Source organism: Rana temporaria, chromosome 4 (assembly GCF_905171775.1).
Source record: "Rana temporaria chromosome 4, aRanTem1.1, whole genome shotgun sequence".
In the NCBI taxonomy this organism is placed as follows: Eukaryota; Metazoa; Chordata; class Amphibia; order Anura; family Ranidae; genus Rana; species Rana temporaria.
Window position 1 is genome coordinate 307,242,305 of NC_053492.1, and position 20,399 is coordinate 307,262,703.

The 20,399-nt window shown below is 44.6% G+C and overlaps 1 protein-coding gene and 1 pseudogene across 1 annotated transcript in view; one reads left to right on the plus strand and one right to left on the minus strand.

Moving 5' to 3' along the window:
• AIG1 (androgen induced 1) overlaps nt 1–20,399 on the minus strand; it is a 398,211-nt gene that overhangs the window by 342,977 nt on the left and 34,835 nt on the right. The gene's annotated exons all lie outside the window — the stretch shown is intronic.
• LOC120935205 lies at nt 15,495–18,794 on the plus strand (annotated as a pseudogene).

The following is a 20,399-nucleotide window of genomic DNA, read 5'->3' on the forward strand; positions in this document are numbered from 1 at the left end:
TATCAGTGATACTAAGATAGAACGTTTTGGGATGGTGGCACTGACAGGAGCATCATTTGGTCCTTTTCTCCCAGAGATACAAATGCCTTCTTTTTGACAAATCTAGAGCCTGTGCACTATAAAATGTGAAAAATAAAGCTTATTAGGACCCTGCATTGAATATACTGAAGCCAAAGTCCTGACATTGGTATCTTTCATGGCATAATTCCAATGCAGAAGAGAAGATTATGCAAACAGAATTCCAATTCAGAAGAGAAGATTATGCAAGCGGGTGATATGGTTTAATCAAGGAGGGATAGTGTTATGCCTCGTAAACACGTACGGGTTTCCCGTCGGGAAAACTGCCAAGAGAGCTTTTGGCCGGGACTCTCGGCCATGTGTATGCTCCATCGCAGTTTTCCCGACAGGAAAACTTCATGGGAATAAAAAAAAAGAGAACCAGCTCTCTTTTTTCCCGCCGGGATTCTCTGCGGTTTTTAAGCCAGCAGTTTTCCTATGGGAAAAGACTGAGGTGGAGCATACACGCGGCAGGGTTTCCCGACCAAAGCTCTCATGGCAGTTTTCCTTTCGGGAAACCCTGCCATGTGCAGGGGGAAAAAGTAACCAAGCAAGGTTCTTGGTTTTCCCCTCGGCATTCCCGGCAGTAAAAAGTCCACCAGGAAACCCGTAAGTGTGTACTAGGCATAAGGCTAAAGGTTAATATCAGAGTAGTAGTAGGTGTTTTTTTTTTTAATATGAGGGGTTCTTTTACTGTGGGACTACATTAAATGAATAGTGTGTTATTAGATAATATTTTTCTACAACATAACTTTTTTTCATAAATATTTTTACCAGTCTACCCTAATGCCGCGTACACACGATCAGTCCATCCGATGAGAACAGACCGATGGACCGGTTTCATCGGTTAAGCGATGAAGCTGACTGATGGTCTGTCGCGCCTACACACCATCGGTTAAAAAAACGATCGTGTCAGAACGCGGTGACGTCAAACACAACGACATGCTGAAAAAAACTAAGTTCAATGCTTCCAAGCATGCGTCGACTTGATTCTGAGCATGCGTGGATTTTTAACCGATGGTTGTGCCTACTAACGATCGTTTTTTTTCCCATCGTTTAGGAATCCATCGGTTAAATTTAAAGCAAGTTGGCTTTTTTTTAACCAATGGTTAAATAACCTATGGGGCCCACACACGGTCGGTTTTGACCGATGAAAACGGTCCATCAGACCATTGTCCTCTGTTTAACCTATCGTGTGTACAAGGCCTTACTGACACTCTCTAAGTTTGGTTTTATTTTTTTTCCGAGCACCTCTAGGACACAGGAATTATGAATGGAAATAGATTGTTATGTTGATGTCAAGCTTTATTCTGAAATGTTAGCTAATCTAAATTAGGAAAAAAGATTTGCATAATACATGTATATTTTGTGTGGGAGACCAGAAATATGTTGCCTCATTTAATGAGCCAAATTATTTCATAAATAATCTTTGACGTTTAGTTTAACTTTTTTCCGTACATGATACAGATTGGAAACAGAATGGACTTTCGTTGGATTCTCCATTTGATTCAGTTAAAATAGAATAAACAGTTTGATGCTTAGTGGGAAGGTGTCATCAACAATTGTGACTCATTACTTTTTGTGTTAATTATTTTAGCAACTATGTTATTAAAAACAATGTGTCACCTAATTTGTGCTTTAATATTAAGTATAGCTCCAAAATAAAATGTGCCTAGAGGCATCTGATACTCAGCTGCAGTGATAAACATTGGCCAGGGCCACACATGCAAGAATCCAGTGTGAGATGGACACCTTTTTTAAATTCAAATGCCCGGATTCACAGACAGCGGCGTGCATTTATGCCGCCGTGGTGTATCTCCTGTACGCTACGCCGACGCAGCACAGAGAGGCAAGCATGGAATTCACAAAGCCAATGCTGCCTAAACTGTGCTGGGTTTCGAAGGCGTAAGTCAGCGTAGGTGGAAGTGGGCGTGAGCCATGCAAAGCCATGCAAATGAGGCATGACCCCGTGCAAATGATGGTTTGAGAGCCAGACAAGTACGTTGAACGAACTGCGCATGCGTCATGTCGTGGACGCATCTCCGTGTGCATTCTCATAACCACGTCGGAACAACTACCTAAGATACGCCGGATCACTGCCTACGCCATGAACGTAATCTATGTCCATCCAGACACACGTCCAACGTAAAAAACGCCTGCTTCTGTTCCCTGATGCAGACATTTACATGTCTGCTGCTGAGTTACACCTCCTTTATGGGGCTTAACTTTACGCCGGACGTACAACTTACGCGCACCTCTCGTAGCCTGCGTCGGGCGGGCGCAGGTTCGTGAATCGCCCTAATTTCCTCATTTGTATATATGAATGGCTAATCAATGGCAGCGCCACCATGCGGCCAGCGTAGATGTGCGCCCACCCTACGCTGGCGTAGGCAAGCTACGTCGGCGGGATTAAGCCTGTTTTTAGGCGTATCTTAGTTTGTGGGTACGGCGCACAGATACGACGGCGCATATTTGCACTTACGCGGCATATCTGGAGATACGTCGGCGCAAGTGCTTTGTGAATCCGGGCCAGAGTATCCACACACTTAACTTTAACAACGTGCTAAATGTTCATTCACTACAATGATAGAAAAGTATCCAACTAGCATACCTTTTTCTATTCTTTTGTAATCACAGATGTTCTGTTCTGGGGCTATTTAGCAGTATGAGTGCAATCCCCACAAATTAAACCAGCACATTTGTTACACAGCACAGCTAAGCAGATGTTCAAGCTAAGTACACAGTTAAATAGAATATATATGAACTGTCTTACCTGCCCAAATTTTCCATTTGTGTCCATGCACTCTTAAGATCCAGACACTTATACCAGACTGCATAGCAAGGTTATTTAACTTTTTTTTTTCTCTTTTATAGTTCACCAATAAAGCTTGGTCTTGAGCCCACACCAGTGAGCTGATTGAGAAATAAGAAGGAGCAGCAAAGCTTTGAGGTCATCCCTATGCTTTGCCCTCTATGCAAGCTCAGGAGAAAGACAATATGGCATAATGCAATACAGATTGATTGCTACCCCTCTCTTTCAGTCATCTTGTGCAGAGGAGCATAAAAGGCTGATATCAAGGCTGATATCAATAGACGTCCCCCCCTTTCCTCGTTCCCCGCGCGCTCCCGAGCACGCATGGACAATCACAGAGTGCTGTAAGACAAATCACAGAGGCCATTTAGAACGCGATTGGCGTGGCCAATGAGAAATGATCTCAAATGTAAACATATGAGATCATCTCTCATTGCCAGCTCTCCCTCCTCACACAGACCGCGGGGTCCTTTGGGGGGTTTTGTGCTATCTTGACATTTCATGGCCTCTGAAACTGTGGTAGGTAGTGAAGAAGTGAAATCGCCATTTTACATCCTTAGAGAGCCTAAAGGCGATGCTTGGTTTTCAGGGGCCTGTACACAGCTAGGCTCCCAAAAAGTCTCACACATGTTGTATCCCTGTACTCAGGAGATGCAGCGGAATGTATTTTGGGGTGTAATTTCTCTTATGCCCATGGAATGTTTGAGCTATATATCATTTAGTGATTTTTCAATCACTTGTGACAAAAAAAAATATTCGATGGGCTCAACATGCCTCTCAGCAATTTCCTTGGGGTGTCTACTTTCCAAAATTAGGTAATTTTTTTTTTGGGGGGGGGGGTTGTATTGCCCTGCCATTTTAGCACCCTAGTTTGTAGACGCTATAACTTTTATTTAAACCAATAAATATACACTTATTGACATTTTTTTTACCGAAGACATGTGGCTAAATACATTTTGTCCTAAATGTATGACTAAAATTGAGTTTATTGATTTTTTTATACCAAAACGTAGAAAATATAATTTTTTTTCAAAATGTTTGGTATTTTTACGTTTATATCGCAAAGCATGGTCATATAGCGTTCAGAAATATGCAACCACCTGGTATCCACAAATCTTCACTTATACCAAACACTCCAGCAGTCCCCAAAGGTAAGTAGAAGAAAAGCTCTCATAGCATAGTGAGATCTGGCCAAAAATATATTAAAACAAAGAAAATTGTAAAATTACATAGGTAAGAGTCAATAGAGCAATATTGTATCATACCATAAGCATCCGACCAGCCGCTGTCTCCATGAAACTGGGGCAGCACAGTTTCTCCTCTTTAGACCCGCTTGCTGCTCCTATCCTTTGCCAGGGGGGAGAGCAAGTGAAAGGGGGATCTGTGGCACCTGAGTTTCGGTGCCCCCTCCTCCTCTGCCTCAGCCTCACCCAGGATTGGCCCTGCTCTGATTGAAAAATCAAAAGAGCAGGGCAGAAAATAGTCATCTGAACAGAGGTTGCATCCAATGAGCAAGTGCCAGCTGTCAGAATACAATAGCCTCAGCGGGAGATTTCATCCATCCTCATAGTAAAGCATAGATGGATGAATCTGTTAGGCCCCGTACACACGTCCGAGGAACTCGACGTGCCAAACACATCGAGTTCCTCGTCGAGTTCTGTGTTGAAGCCGCCGAGGATCTCGGCGAGCCAACTTTCCTCATTGAACAACGAGGAAATAGAGAACATGTTCTCTTTTTGGCCCGACGAGTTTTCGTCGTCGGCTTCCTCGGTGATAAGTGTACACACGACCGAGTTTCTCGGCAGAATTCAGCTCCGAGTATCTGGCTGAATTCTGCCGAGAAACTCGGTCGTGTGTACGGGGCCTTTACATTTTTTTCAGCCAGCATAAATAAATATATATATATATATATATATATATATGTGTGTATGGCCATCCTAAAAATTAAGAGACCGCATATAGTATGTTTAATGAGTATCAAATTGGACAGCAGTGAAACAAAGACCCATTTTTTTAAGGGAACACTTGCTGCAAGACCAAAAAACAAACAAATGTTTGCTATGAAAGCGACATATTAATTTAAAAGTGACTACTGACCACAAATCAACCACAAAATACAATTAAAGGCATCAAAGCCTCCAACAACGAAAAAACCCTGGCAAATTGGTTGATTGACCAAAGAGCTAGCTATCACAAATAAAGTACAGTTTCCTAATTCACCGTAAACTATCTGTATGCAGTTTATTAGCCTTCCCTATTCTTTTGCTGCAGCAGCTATCCATTCATTGGCACTATGGCTCTTCTTAGCCCCCCTTTTTTTAATGTAGGGTCTGGATTATCCTAAAGCCCCCTTATTGGCCCTTCTAGGCCTGATAACAAATGTTTAAAGGCCATGCAGTGCATTATAGTGTTTTTTTTTAACTACTTTACTACCGGCCCCCGTCAATTGACTCTTGTTCTGACAGGACGTCATATGACATCCTCGCCTTGCAGAGCCACTAGCGAACTCGATGCGCATTCCCCTCCCCCTACAGTTAGAATCACTCACTAGGGTACACATTTAACCCCTTGATTACCCCCTAGTGTTAACCCCTTCCCTGCCAGTCACATTTACAGAGTAACCAGTTCATATTTATAGCAATGTTCGCTGTATAAATGTGAATGGTCCCAAAATAGTTTCAAAAGTGTCTGGTGTGTCCGCCGCAATATCACAGTCACGATAAAAATCACTGATCGCTGCCATTACTAGTAAAAAAAAAAATTCTATAAAACTATCCCCTATTTCGTAGCCGCTATAAATTTTGCGCAAACTAATCAATATACGCTTATTGCGTTTTTTTTTACCAAAAATATGTAGAAGAATACGTATCGGCCAAAACTGAGGAAAAATTATTTTTTTTTATATATTTTTGGAGATATTTATTATAGCAAAAAGTAAAAAGTATTGCTTTTTTTTTAAATTGTCGCTCTTCTTTTGTTTATAGCGAAAAAAATAAAAACCGCAGAGGTGATCAAATACCACCAATAGAAAGCTCTATTTGTGGGGAAAAAATGATTAAAATTTAATTTGGGTAAAGTGTAGCATGACCGCGCAATTGTCATTCAAATTGTGACAGCGCTGAAAGCTGAAAAATGGCTTGGGCAGGAAGGGGGTGAAAGTGCCCGGTATTGAGGTGGTTATTGAACCCAGATAAATCTGTACATAAAATTGCCAGGATTGTGCATCTCAAACCTACAGGATTTGCCTTGAACCAGGGAATCGGAGTCTCATACCTATGCGTGATGGAAAGGCTCTAAGTTGCACGTTAGCTATTGTGTTATTGTAATGAAGTAAAAACATTCATTGGTAATATTACATGATTTTAATAGTCCTTAATGAAGCATACCACTAATTGGAATAGAAGTTATTGAGGGAAACTAAAAGGTGTCTAATTCATTTATCATAAACTCCAGACAGTGGGACTGGAGTACACAATAGCCATAAAGCCAGAGAGGTACACCATATTTTACAACAAACCAGTCTACTGAACATAAAATCTAACATCTAACACCTCCATTAAAAACCCACTTGAGCTGTTGTGGTTGCTAAATGCAGTAATAGTCGTACTTTTCACTGGGTCTTTTTACCACAATGTTGTGTAGCAAGAGTCAATTGAGATACTTAATGTATTCTAGGGAAAAGGAATTTACACCTAGCTATGGCATATAAATGGAATAGCATTTTAAGATAGTTTAGATTGGACCTATTAGTAATTTTAGGAGCCCATTCACAAAATATTAATTTGTAGCCTTTCCCAGCACAGTCCCAAAGCAAGACAAGCCAATTCATACCACCATGTTGTGGTGACGTGCACTGAAAAAAGTACTGCTTGCATGTGTCAGGTGACCTGTGGCCAGGTGACAAGTGCACCCCGTTAGGGTCAGGGATGCACCACAGGGTAGTGAACCCTATAGCCGACTGCTGCGAACAGAGAGGAAGCATGAGCCCAAGATTCCCCAGGGCGCGGAGTCTAAGACCCAGCTTGGTGTTCACCAGAGCCTCTGGTGGCGAGGATGGCCTTCGCTGCAGCTGGATCCAGGTTGCGACCCCTGGGGTGCCCTAGGTCACGCTCCACAGGGAGAGGGGGGAAGCAGCAACCAGGACAAGCGATAATGATGGGTAAGCCGAGGTCAGGGCAACAGGCAGACAAGGGTAACCGAGGGACAGGCAAAAGGTCAGGGAAACCGGCAAGCAGGAGTGGTCAGATACGAGTCAAAATCGGTACACAGGAAGGTAAACTTAGCACACAGCAGACAGGAACTCAAGCTACAAACAAAGGTTGAACAGCAATGCAGACTAGCAGTGCAGTGGTTAATATAGGCTTCCTGGGATGGCCTGGGGTGGAGCCATACAGGGAGGAGAGGTGATAAAAGACAGCCAGGAAGAGAGTCAGGCCTCTAATGAACACATGGAGACAGGTAAGCTGCCAGACTTTATTGCATATCCATGACAGCATGGTTGTGCGACTCAGTCCATTGCCTCACACCGAGCTGTTGGCAAAGGAATTGATTGAAATGTCACATGTAATACTTCAATACATTATTGACAAAAAAAAGTAAACAGTAACATGCACTGGAAATTGCGTATCTGTATTTATTTCCTCACAGTTAACACCAGCAACTGTGTATTCAGCATGGCTTGCTGGTGTAAACAAGCCTTAAAGGTTTACCTGTATATGGAAATATTCATGACACGTCACAATATACTGAACAGTATATAATTTTCTAAAAAAATCGCTACATATAAATATGTAAATGCTGTGAAGTGAACTTGCCTGTGATTAGATAATGTCAGCAGTCCACTGCAGGCTGGATGAACCAACACAGTCAAGAACTGCCCAGGATCACGGATTTACATGGTTGTCTCATCTCTGCTATTACATTCTGGCACAATAGACCAGGTTTGAAAATTCCTTTTACCTTATCAAATAAGGTTAGGTGGGCATGATGTAGAATTTACTAAGGCCCCGTACACACGAGAGGATCTATCCGCTGGAATTGATCTGCGGATCAGTTCCAGCGGATAGATCCGCTGGTGTGTACAACCCAGCGGATCTGTTTCCGCGGATTTTTATCCCCTGGGATGGATTTCAAGCGGATAAAAATTTGAAGACATGCTTTCAAATCTATCCGCTAGAATCCATCCCAACGGATTGATCCGCTGGTCTGTACAGACTCACCGGATCAATCCGTCCGAATGGATCCCCCGCATGCATCGTAATGATTCGACGCATGCGTGGAATTCCTTATATGACCGCGTCGCGCACGTCGTCGCGCACGTCACCGCGTCATCATCGCGGCGACGGCGCGACACGTCATCGCGATGGGATTTCGGCGCGGATTTCGATCCTATGGTGAGTACACTCCATCGGATCCAAATCCGCGGAAATCCTCGAGAGGATTGGACCGTATCCGCGGATAAATCCTCTCGTGTGTACTAGGCCTGACAGTTTCTTACATAGTGTTCTACAAACTCTATTTAAAGGAAGTACACAACTTATAAAGTGTCAATGAGTTCTGGTAGCCGAGTATAGGAATCAATAAACTATATGGGGATAAAATGCCACAATGTTATCAAATGCCAGAATTGTCTACTTCCAGTGCAGGTAATGTGTTTATAGCTCAAAGGAAATATAAATATCATGACTCATATATAAACCCATTTGCTTGTACTTATATAGAGTTGTACAGTATGCCCACAGTGAATTGGATTCTTCTGCTCTGAATCTGATTGGTCGTTTGCAGGTAACAAACGCACTTGTGTGTCACACGACCATGAACGCACTATAGCAAATGTCTGAATACATATCAAGCATTATGAGCTTTTTATACAGCCAGAGAAAACCGTATCCATGAAGATAAATCCCTCATTTACTAACCCTATGAAAATTGATTGTAAGTGAAAACATTAACCATCAGAGAAACACATCAAGGCAATTGATATTTCAATTAGCACTCATTAGAAAAGGACTGTTCAGTGACTCAAGCTTCAGCACTCGCTGAAGAAATGGAAATAGTAAAAATCCTGAGTTTCTGAGTCTAAATACATCTTGACCTAATATGCTATATCTGTGTTCTCTGGTTTCTCAATACCACTCTACCTTGGGAAATAGTATATATTATTATACAATAGAAAGCCATTGCTGCCTGATGCAGAAAAGGTAAATAGGAGCATGCATTTGACTGGTGATGCACCACCTAATTTTTTTTACCAATTCCAGCATCACTAACAACATTTGGGTAGTGCATCGCTTAAAGGAGAGCTCCAGGCAGAATATACAGTATGCATAGTGTTATCTTGTGTTATGTACAATTAGGGGTCATGTCTATAAAAAAATATGTAACCGCTTGCCCACTGGGCACTTAAACCCCCTTCCTAACCAGGCCAATTTTCAGTTTTCAGAGCTGTTACACTTTGAATGACTGTTACTCAGTCATGCAACACTGTACCCATTCCAAGGTATTTAATAAGAGGCATGGTGAGTTTTTTCACGTTTACATTTTTCCCACAATTCTTTGTAAAATTAAGATTTTTTTTTTACCACAAAATTTTCATAGAAACAAGTTATTTCTCTCACATCGCATATGCATACTTACTTCTGCTACTCCTCCCGAGCATGGTGATACCACATGTGTGAGACATTTACACAGCCTGGCCACATACAAAGGCACAACGTGTAATTTCCCGACAACCTATCACACTTTTGAAGGCCCTGGAGCATCAGGACAATGGAAACACCCACAAAATTATCCAATTTTGGGAATAAAAAACCCCAACATATTCTATGAGGCATAATGAGTCTTTTGAACATGTCATTTTTTTCCACAGGTTTTTGGAAAATGTGGAAAGAAAATTAAAAAAACATTTTTCTATGCATTTTTTATATATTTTTATGGCACGGACGGGCGCTGTTGAGGATCCGCTGATAGAGTGGCACTGATGAGCACTTACTGGTGGACACTGATGTAGCACTGAGGGGGAACAGATGTGCACTGATGGGGCACCATAGAGCACTGCTGTGGCACTAATGGGGCACTGCTGGTCACTGACATGGCACAGATGGGGCACAGATGTGCACTGATGGGTCATTGTAGAGCACTGATGGGGCACAGATGTGGCACTGCTGGGGCACTGTAAATCACTGTTGGGCACAGATGTGGCACTGCTGGTACTGATGTGGCACTGCTGGGGCACAGATGTGCACTGATGGAGCACTGTAGACCACTGCTATGGAACTTATGGGGCACTGCTGGGGCATATATTTGCACTGATGTGGCACTGCTGGAGCACAGATGTGCACTAATAGGGGACTGTAAAACACTTCTGTGGCACAGATGTGCCCTGCTGGGGCACTGCTGGGGCACAGATGTGCAATGCTGGGGCACAGATGTGCACTGATAGGGCACTGCTGGTGCACAGATGTGCACTGATGGGGCACTGTTGGGGCACAGATGTGGCACTGCTGGGCACTTTCAATATATAAAAAATATATATAAGCTGCCTCACGCTGCAGCTTCTCCCTCCTCTGCTCACACGGCTAGTGTCAGCAGAGGAGAGAACCGGATATGATGCTGGTTTGTTGACAGTGATCGCTCCATTGGATTAAGCGATCACATGGTAAAAGGCCGCTGGGATTGGCCCTTTACCCCGATCTGTGACGCGCAATGTCCCAAAAACCCAGTGAGCACGGGCACTCCTGTGTGTGTGCCCCAGGGGGTGCTGTTGCCTTAATTCAGCTATGGCCCAGTTGGTAAGTGGTTAACAAATGTCTCAGCATTTGCATGAAAGTGGGAAATAATACCTGTAAATGTATGTGTGAATTGTCAGTTTCACTTGACATTTGCAGAGCGAATTTAACATTGCCTAACATTCAAACCTTAAAGTGGTTGTAAAGGCACAAGGTCTTTTACCCTCATGCATTCTATGCATGAAGGTGAAAAACTTTGTGTGCAGAAGCCCCCCCAGCACCCCATAATACTTGTCTGAGCCTCCTCTTGATCCCCTAATGCTGCGTACAGACGGTCGTTTTTTGTGATGAAAACGTCATTTAAAATGACCGTGTGTGGGGAAAACGTTGTTTTATGTCTTCTGAAAAACGCCCCCAAAAAAATACGAACATGCTCGAATTTTTTGTGTCGTTTTTCAAAACGTCGTTGTTTGTGTCAATGAAAATGATAGTGTGTGGGCAAAACGACGTTTCAAAACGACATTTTTAAAACCCGCGCATGCTCAGAAGCAAGTTATGAAGCTAGCTTCAATGGAAAAGAGTGCCGTCGTACGTGCTGAACGTAACCGCGCTTTGCTAGAGCATTTTAAAAAACGATGGTGTGTAGGCAACGTCGTTTTTGAAAATGAAGTTTCAAAAACGTCGTTTTATTTCATGATTCAAAACGTCGTTTTTTTTTTATCACAAAAAACGACCGTCTGTACGCGGCATAACACTATAGGCTAAGAACATTCGACCAGAAGAGGAGATACTATTAGATCTCTGCATCATGTGCAATGTTTCAAAGCTGCAAATTTGTTCACTGTTTCGGAGGTTCAGCTAGAGGCCTAACAAATGGGTGTTGGGCTGAGCTGAACCTCCAGCTTCAGAAGGAACTGAAACATTTAGCAGTGGTATTATTTACTACAGTTGCTAAATGTGAAAGTCTCCTGCTCGGGGCTCCTGGGTATTCCCAGCTCTGTGTTTGTGGTTTAATTGTTTTTTTGCTCGGAGGTAGGGAGAGTTTTGAGATAGAAAAGGGGAAAAAATAAAGAAAAATATTTGCTTGGGGGAAGAAGGAAAAAAGGAGATTTTACCTGATGGGAGAGAAATTTTTGATTGGGGTGGATAGAGATGGAGGGGAAATGTTCTTGTTTGGGGGGAAATACACGTCCAGCCCCATTCACGGACGACTTACGCAAACGACGTAACTTTTTCAAATTTCGACGCGGGAACGACGGCCATACTTAACATTGGTACGCCGCACTTACGCCACCATATAGCAGGGGTAACTATATGCCGAGAAAAGCCTAACGTAAACGGCGTAACTGTACTGCGTCGGCCGGGCGAACGTTCGTGCATTCGCGTATCTAGCTGATTTACATATTTTGACGCGTAAATCAGCGTACACGCCCATAGCGGCCAGCGTAAATATGCAGTTACGATCCGACGGCGTAAGAGACTTATGCCTGTCGGATCTAAGGGAAATCTATGCGTAACTGATTCTATGAATCAGGTGCATAGATACGACGGCGCAACTCAGAGATACGACGGCGTATCTGGAGATACGCCGTCGTATCTCCACTGAGAATCTGGCCCACAGCCAACAAAAATAAATAAAAAATTAAAAATAATCCAATAAGATAAAGTGTAAAGATAGATAATCATATGAAAATATTTGTTTTAATTGAATTCTACACATAGATGAGACATTATAAGGACACGCATTAACCTACAGGTGTCTTATTTCATGATTAATCCTTTCATACACCTCATTAAAGCGGAGGTTCACACAAAAAGTAAACCTCCGCTTTTTGGATCCCTCCCCCCTCCGGTGTCACATTTGGCACCTTTCAGGGGGGAGGGGGGGTGCAGATACCTGTCTGAGACAGGTATTTGCACCACTTCCGGGTTTGGATCCCCGCGGGGAATCCAGCCTGTGACGTCATCCCCCTCCCCCCGCTGTCTTCTGGGAAACACTGCGCGTGCGCAGTAGGGAATCGGGCAGTGAAGCCGCAAGGCTTGACTTCCTGATTCCCTCACCGAGGATGGCGGCGGAAGCAGCCGAGGACCGAGCGATTGCTCAGCCTCGGCTGCTGACATCGCGGGCGCGCTGGACAGCAGCTGACGTATTTGTAGCTGCTGGCTTTAAAAAAAATAATCAGCCGAACCTCCGCTTTAACAGAAACATTTTTGATTTCTTATATTTGAACTTAAAGTTCTTCTTTGATAGCTAAGTCTGCATTTCAATTCGCTCTGCATTTTTTGTAAACAGAATTTAATTATAAACCATATGCAGTGGCAGATGTAAAGGTCTGCATTAGTTGTTCCTTTGAGATCACCAAGAAAATAAGACAACATGCTGTGAAAATGTGCTTGACCTTAATTTGCTTGCAAAAGCTGTACAAAGTGTTGAACATTTGCATGCAGCACAGGGCACAAGTTCTCCCACTCTGAAGGATTGTAGCATCAGAGGCTTTAGGATTATATGAATTATCCAGAAAACATTTACCTTGCTGTACAGTCACACAGCAGTATAGTATACCATACAATTGTGGCATTCAAAGAGCGAAAATCAGCTGACCTTTTATAAGCAGTACACGGTAACTATTAAAACTTAGTATTGTATAATTAAAAAGTCTGATTACTCATATTACTGTAAAACATGTTTATAGTGGGATTTATTTTAACCTTGAGTAAATGTATTACTTTTAGACATTGTACACACAGGGCCAGATTCACAGAGATTTAGAAAGGCGCAGCGTATCAGATATACGCTACGCCGCCTTATCTTACCTGGCTCTAAGTCGAATCCAGGAAGATTTTGCGCCGTAAGTTACGGCGGCGTAGTGTATCTCTCGGCGCGTAATTCAAATCGGCGGGTAGGGGGCGTGATTCATTTAAATGAAGCGCGTCCCCACGCCAATTGAACTGCGCATGCTCCGTTTTGAAATTTCCCGCTGTGCTTTGCGTGAAATGACGTTTCACCGACATCATTTTTTTAACTTAGACGTGAGTTACGTCCTTTCCTATTCACGGACGACTTACGCAAAAAAAAATTCAAATGTCGACGCGGGAACGACGGCCATACTTAACATGGCAAGTCTATCTATACGCCGCAAAATAGCAGCTTTAACTATACGCCGGGAAAAGCCGACTAGCGACGACGTAAGAGAATGCGACGGCCGCGTGTACCTTCGTGGATCGACGGAAAAAGCTAATTAGCATACCCGACGCGGAAAACGACGCAAACTCCACCCAGCGGGCGCCGAAGTATTGCACCTACGATCCGAAGGCGTACGAAGCGGTACGCCTGTCGGATCGAAGCCAGAAGCTGTCGTATCTTGGTTTGAGGATTCAAACTAAAGATACGACGCGGCAAATTTGAAAGTACGCCGGCGTATCAGTAGATATGCCGGCGTACTCGCTCTGTGAATCTGGCCCACAGGCTTTAGCATACCTCCCAATCTTCTAAGATGCAAAATGGGACACCTTTATGACAAAACATGTAGGCAAGGAACATGCTCTCCACCATGCCCTTAGTTACACCAAGCATGAACAATGAATACACAAAAAATGTGTTAAACTGACATGTATTAACCCAACATATTCATTAATTTAGAAGTTGGTAAAAGATTTAATACAGCATAGCACTTTGGGAAATTAAACCGTTTTTTTTTTTTTTTAATGCAGGTCTAGACCACAAAAGAGACAGGAGGATTAGCAAGGGATTTGGTTACAATGTAAGCATACCGCCCAACTTTTTGAGATGGGAATGAGGGACGCCTATTAGCAAAAGTATGCAGGCATAGGACACACACCCTGTCACACCTCCTTAAAGAAGAATTAAACAAAAAAAAAGTGCTTTTTTTACCACTAATATTCTTTTATGCTTTAAAGTGGAGTTTCCATCCCAAAAACATTTTTTCATTATTGTGCTCATTAGACCTAAAAAAGAAAAAAAAAAATTTTTTTTACTCATCTGGAAATGCCTGTTGCTATGCAGTCCCACAAAATCTGCCTTTGGAATCACCTAGGATTCTGACATCATCTCCCTCTAATGCTCCTGGGAAATGTGTGTCATCATTTCCTCGGATGCAGTGCGCTACCTAATTATCACTCCCAATCCAAGACTTCCAGGAAGTAAGTGCTTGTGGGCTTCACAATGCCCACAAGCAAAATGACAACGGTGTGGACATACCGTATTTATCTTGCTATAATGCGCCCCGGCGTATAGCGCGCACCCCCGAAGTTGAAGGAAAATTCCTGAAAAAAAAAAATACTTACAGTTTGGATGCCCCTTGTCGGTGTCTTGCCCGTCGTCCATCGGCGGCCTCGTCCGGTCCGGCGTCCTTTCGGCGGCCATCGTGGTGTCCTCCCCGCTTCCCGCGCTGTGTTTGAACCACTCCGCCGACATATACCGAGCGCAGTACACTCGGGTATAGTCGGGCAGGCTCGGCTCCTCTCGCGTAAAGGACGTACAGGACGCACAGGACGTGACCGCGAGAGGAGCCGAGCCTGCCCAACTATACCCGAGTGTACTGCGCTCTGTATATGTCGGCGCAGTGGTTCAAACACAGTGCGGGAAGCGGGTATCGGCGTATATCGCACCCCCACGATTTTGCTCTGATTTTCAGGGCAAAAAAGTGCGCAGTTCACGCAGATAAATACGGTAGTTTATAAAACTATCTTTTTTGAATTACTATGCGGAGCGGCGGCGGATTGTAAAATAGTAAGTGACCGGATTTATATTATAAAAACGCAGGATGAAAGGACATACATTTAAAAAACGCTAATTGTGGTTGGAACCCAGCTTTAAGTACAAACGCTGTCTCTAGTGGAGGCTAAGAGTACCGGGGAGTTGGTACAGGCATACCCCGCTTTGCGGACACTCACTTTACGTACACTCGCGAGTACGGACATGCCCGCAAGTGTACGTAAAGTGCCTCGCAATTACGGACATTCCCGCGCCGCGCAGCTGCAGTATGATCTGGAGGGCGGAGCTGCCGCCCAGAGTTGTGAGGGAAGAGGCAAAACGTCCTGCGCGTTGCCAGCAAGCCAGTCCAGCATTGCCTGTCGGCCCAGAGGTGCTCAGCATAGGTGCTCAGCATTGCCTGTCAGCAATCCCAGCGCTGCTCAGAGGTGCCGCCAGCCCAGAGCTGTTCACCAGCCACAGTCTGCATAATCGTAAGTACCGTACGCCCCCCCTGCTATTGGCCCTGACCCCCCCCCACTACCAGCCCTGGACCCACATCATAGCCCCTTGACCCCCCCACTGTTATTTTCATTGTTACAGGTACCCATCGTGCCTGCCAGCCCAGAGGTGCCCGTCAGCCAGCACCAAGGCCCAGAGGTGCCTGCCAGCAAGCACCAAGGCCCAGAGGTACCCACCAGCCTGTCAGCAATCCCAGCGCTGCTCAAAGGTGCCGCCAGCCCAGAGCTGTTCACCAGCCACAGTCTGCATAATCGTAAGTACCGTACGCCCCCCCTGCTATTGGCCCTGACCCCCCCCCCCACTACCAGCCCTGGACCCACATCATAGCCCCTTGACCCCCCCACTGTTATTTTCATTGTTACAGGTACCCATCGTGCCTGCCAGCCCAGAGGTGCCCGTCAGCCAGCACCAAGGCCCAGAGGTGCCTGCCAGCAAGCACCAAGGCCCAGAGGTACCCACCAGCCTGTCAGCAATCCCAGCGCTGCTCAGAGGTGCCGCCAGCCCAGAGCTGTTCACCAGCCACAGTCTGCATAATCGTAAGTACCGTACGCCCCCCCTGCTATTGGCCCTGACCCCCCCCACTACCAGCCCTGGACCCACATCATAGCCCCTGACCCCCCCACTGTTATTTTCATTGTTACAGGTACCCATCGTGCCTGCCAGCCCAGAGGTGCCCGCCAGCCAGCACCAAGGCCCATAGTTGCCTGCTAGCCAGCATCAAGGCCCATAGGTGCCTGCCAGCCAGTACCAAGGCCCAGAGGTACCCACCAGCCAGCATCAAGGCCCATAGGTACCCACCAGCCAGCACCAAGGCCCATAGGTGCCTGCTAGCCAGCATCAAGGCACATAGGTGCCTGCCAGCCAGTACCAAGGCCCAGAGGTACCCACTAGCCAGTACCAAGGCCCAGAGGTGCCTGCCAGCCAGCACCAAGACCCAGAGGTGCCAGCCCAGCATTGCCCAGAGGTGTCCGCCAGCCAGCCCAGCATTGCTTGCCAGGTACGCATTGAATAATGGCAGATAGTACCAAAAAAAGCCGTAAATCAATTACTTTGGATATGAAGGCTAAAATGATTAAGTTGTATGATGAAGGTGTAACTCAAGCTGAAATAGGCCGAAGGCTAGGCTACACTCGGACTACAGTTAACACCGTCATAAAAAACAGAGAAAAACTTCTTGCAGAAATTAAGAGTGCTACACCTGTTAACACAACAACAATTCGAAAAAGAGATAGCATTGTTGCAGACATGGAGAGACTCTTAATACTTTGGATAGAAAATCAGACTACACGTCATGTTCCTGTCAACCAGGCAATTATACAAACTAAAGCCTTAAGTCTGTTCAATGACCTGAAGGCTAAGAAAGGTGAGACAGCAAAGGATGCAGAATTTTCTGCAAGCCGTGGATGGTTTGATAGGTTCAAGAAAAGGTCTAACCTACATAACATTAAAATACAAGGAGAGGCAGCTGCTGCAGATCATAAGGCTGCAGAAAGCTATCCAAGAGAGCTTGCCAAAATTATTCAAGATGGAGGCTACTCCATGGATCAGATTTTTAATGTGGATGAGACTGGTCTATTCTGGAAGAAGATGCCTGCAAGAACCTTTATCGCAATACAGAAAAAGATCAATGCCAGGCTACAAGCCAGCTAAAGATAGAATAACCCTTCTGTTAGGTGGCAATGCTTCTGGTACCTTAAAGCTAAAGCCTTTGCTAATTTACAGATGGGAAAATCCAAGAGCTTTGAAGAACTACGTTAAAACTAGGCTTCCAGTGCATTGGAGAGCTAACAAAAAAGCATGGGTTACTGCAGCCCTTTTTGAAGATTGGTTTGACACCTGCTTTGTTCCAGAGGTGAAAGCCTATTGCAAGGACAACAATATCCCTTTCCACATATTGCTGCTTGTTGATAATGCCCCTGGACACCCTCGAACACTAGATGAGCTGAACCCTAACATTCGAGTGCAGTTCCTACCACCAAATACTACCTCACTACTGCAGCCAATGGATCAATGCGTCATTGCCGCCTTCAAGTTAAACTACTTAAAAAGAACATTCATTAAGTGTATTGCAGCAATAGACAAAGAAGAAGGAGACGGTAAAGAAGTCCTATCCAAATTCTGGAAAAGCTACAACATCTTGGATTGCATTAAAACTATAAGAGATGCTTGGAATGACATAAAGGAAACCACAATGAAAAGGGCCTGGAAAAAATTATGCCCACAGTTAGTTGATGATTCAGAAGGCTGTGAAGATCATGTAGCTACTGTTACTGAAAATATTGTAGATATGGCAAGGCAGTTAGAGCTGGAAGTGGAGCCAGAAGATGTTGCTGAACTGCTTGCGTCCCACACAGAGTCCCTCAGCAATGAAGATCTTCTAGAACTTGAAGAGGAGAGAGAAGAAGATGTGCAGGATGGGGTTGAGATCATTGATCATCAGCCTGAAGGTTTAACAACAAAAATTCTCTTTGAAGCTTTCCGTCATCTTGATAGCGCCATGGCTCTATTTGAAAAGCATGATAGGGATTTTGAAAGAAGTTCCAAAGTCAATGCTAACATCTCAGGGGCTTATGCCTGTTACAAAGAAATCTACAGGGAGAAAAAGAGAGCTACACTTCAAACCTCCATAGAAACATACTTTTCTAAAAGTCCATCAGCACGCGGATCATCATCAACTGACAGTCTGTTTCCAGCTCTGACATCACCACCGTGTCCTGCTCCTATTGCTACTTGTAGTACACCCAATTCTCCAGCAAGAAAGCGCCTCATTTTTGAAGACTTGACTTGTGAAACAGAAGATACCTGCATACCTGACAGTCCATTTCCAGCTCTGACATCACCATCAAGTCCTGCTCCTACTCTGATTTCTTCTTGTAGTACACCCATTTCGCCAGCAAGAAAGCGTCTCGCCTTTGAAGATTTGACTAGTGAAACAGAAGATACCTGTATGCAGGGCTGCTGTTAGAAATCATGGGGCCCCGTACAGACTACCTGACGGGGCCCCCTTTAATCCCGCCCTCAACCCCACCCCAGGCCCCTCCTCCCCACCTCTGCAGATTTCTCACCATTTACATATGCACACACAATCATTATGGCTTATCAGTACAGGGGGACAGAGACGGTTTAATTTTTATTTTTTTTTTCAATTTTATTTTATTAACAAAAAATGTTTTCACTGTGTCTTTCATTTTTTTTATATCTCTTTTATTGCTATCAGAAGTAATGAACAACATCCCTAGTTATAGCATGGGGCAGTGACAGGTCCCCTTTATGGAGAGATCTGGCGTCTATTAGACCCCATATCTATCCTCTGGCCTCCAAAGCATCTGATCAAACCCAGATCGGTTTGATCAGTTGCTTGTTCAAGCCGGTAATTGCTCCTGGTTTCTGACAGCACACAGTGGGAGGAACTACATCAGTTCTACTCACTGTGTCCCAGGAACTTGATGCTGCTGCTCACAGGACCCGATTGCATTGGAGAGCCCAGCAAAGGTGGTGGCGTGATGGTGGTGGAACCCCCTTCCACTGACTGTAAAAGTAATCCAAGGGCTTTTTAACCAGTAAGATTACTTTTTACTGTGTGCAGAATCGCTGGAGCTAAAAAATTATATCTTGATCATCGCTGTAGCGATGATCAAGATATCACCCTTACAATCCAGCAATGTACCAGTACATCGCTGGACAGGAAGTGGTTAAATGCATGTGTAAAGCAACATCTCACTGCATCTTCACCAGCATTATGAAAATCACACAGGCAGCACACAGCATGTGTTCTGTCATGGATCTGTCAGTGTCAAATGGCTTTTGGGTTCTGACTTTGGCTGTACTGTGGGTTACAAACTTCAACCCAGTACAGCCATAACAAAGTAAGCACCCAACAGCAATATGACACTGTGACAGATCATCACAGAGCACATGCTGCCTCTGTAAGTATCATAATTCTAAATACACATAATGTAACATGCCATGCTGTGTGTAAGCCATACACAGTGAGGAGTCTATCCTCTGTGCTCCACTCACTGTGTGCTCTGCAGCCATGGTGCTCAGGTTCTTTCTCCCTTGTCAGCCTCATCTAAGTCTCGGCAGTCTGCACTCTGCACATGAGGAGTTGAGGATGGGAGGCGGAGTGCAGCATCGTATCACTCCACCAGGGAAGGTAGTGAGCAGCAGTGGCCGGGACTAATTAAAAAGCAGAGTAATGTGCTGTACAGTGTTATGTACATCCGCCCGAAATACAAGAAATAGTCCCACCACTGCACTCACATCCTGGGCCCCTCTGATGACCTGATGGGGCCCAGGAATGTGTAATTACAGCCCCTTCCCTTAGCAAGTAGTAGCGGGGGAAGGACTTGAAGTTTAGAAAGCTGTATTCTTTTTAATAGACAGAAATTAACTGTAAAGTTGTCCGGGCCCCCCTGTGGAGCTGCTGGGGTCTGGGCCCGGTACAACAGGGCTGCCTGTACTGCCCTATCAGCGGCCCTGCCTGTATGCCTTCACCCTTCCTACCACAATGAATTATCTCAGCTGCTCTGGCCTTGCAACAACGAGATGGGGTAAGCTTACAATTTTT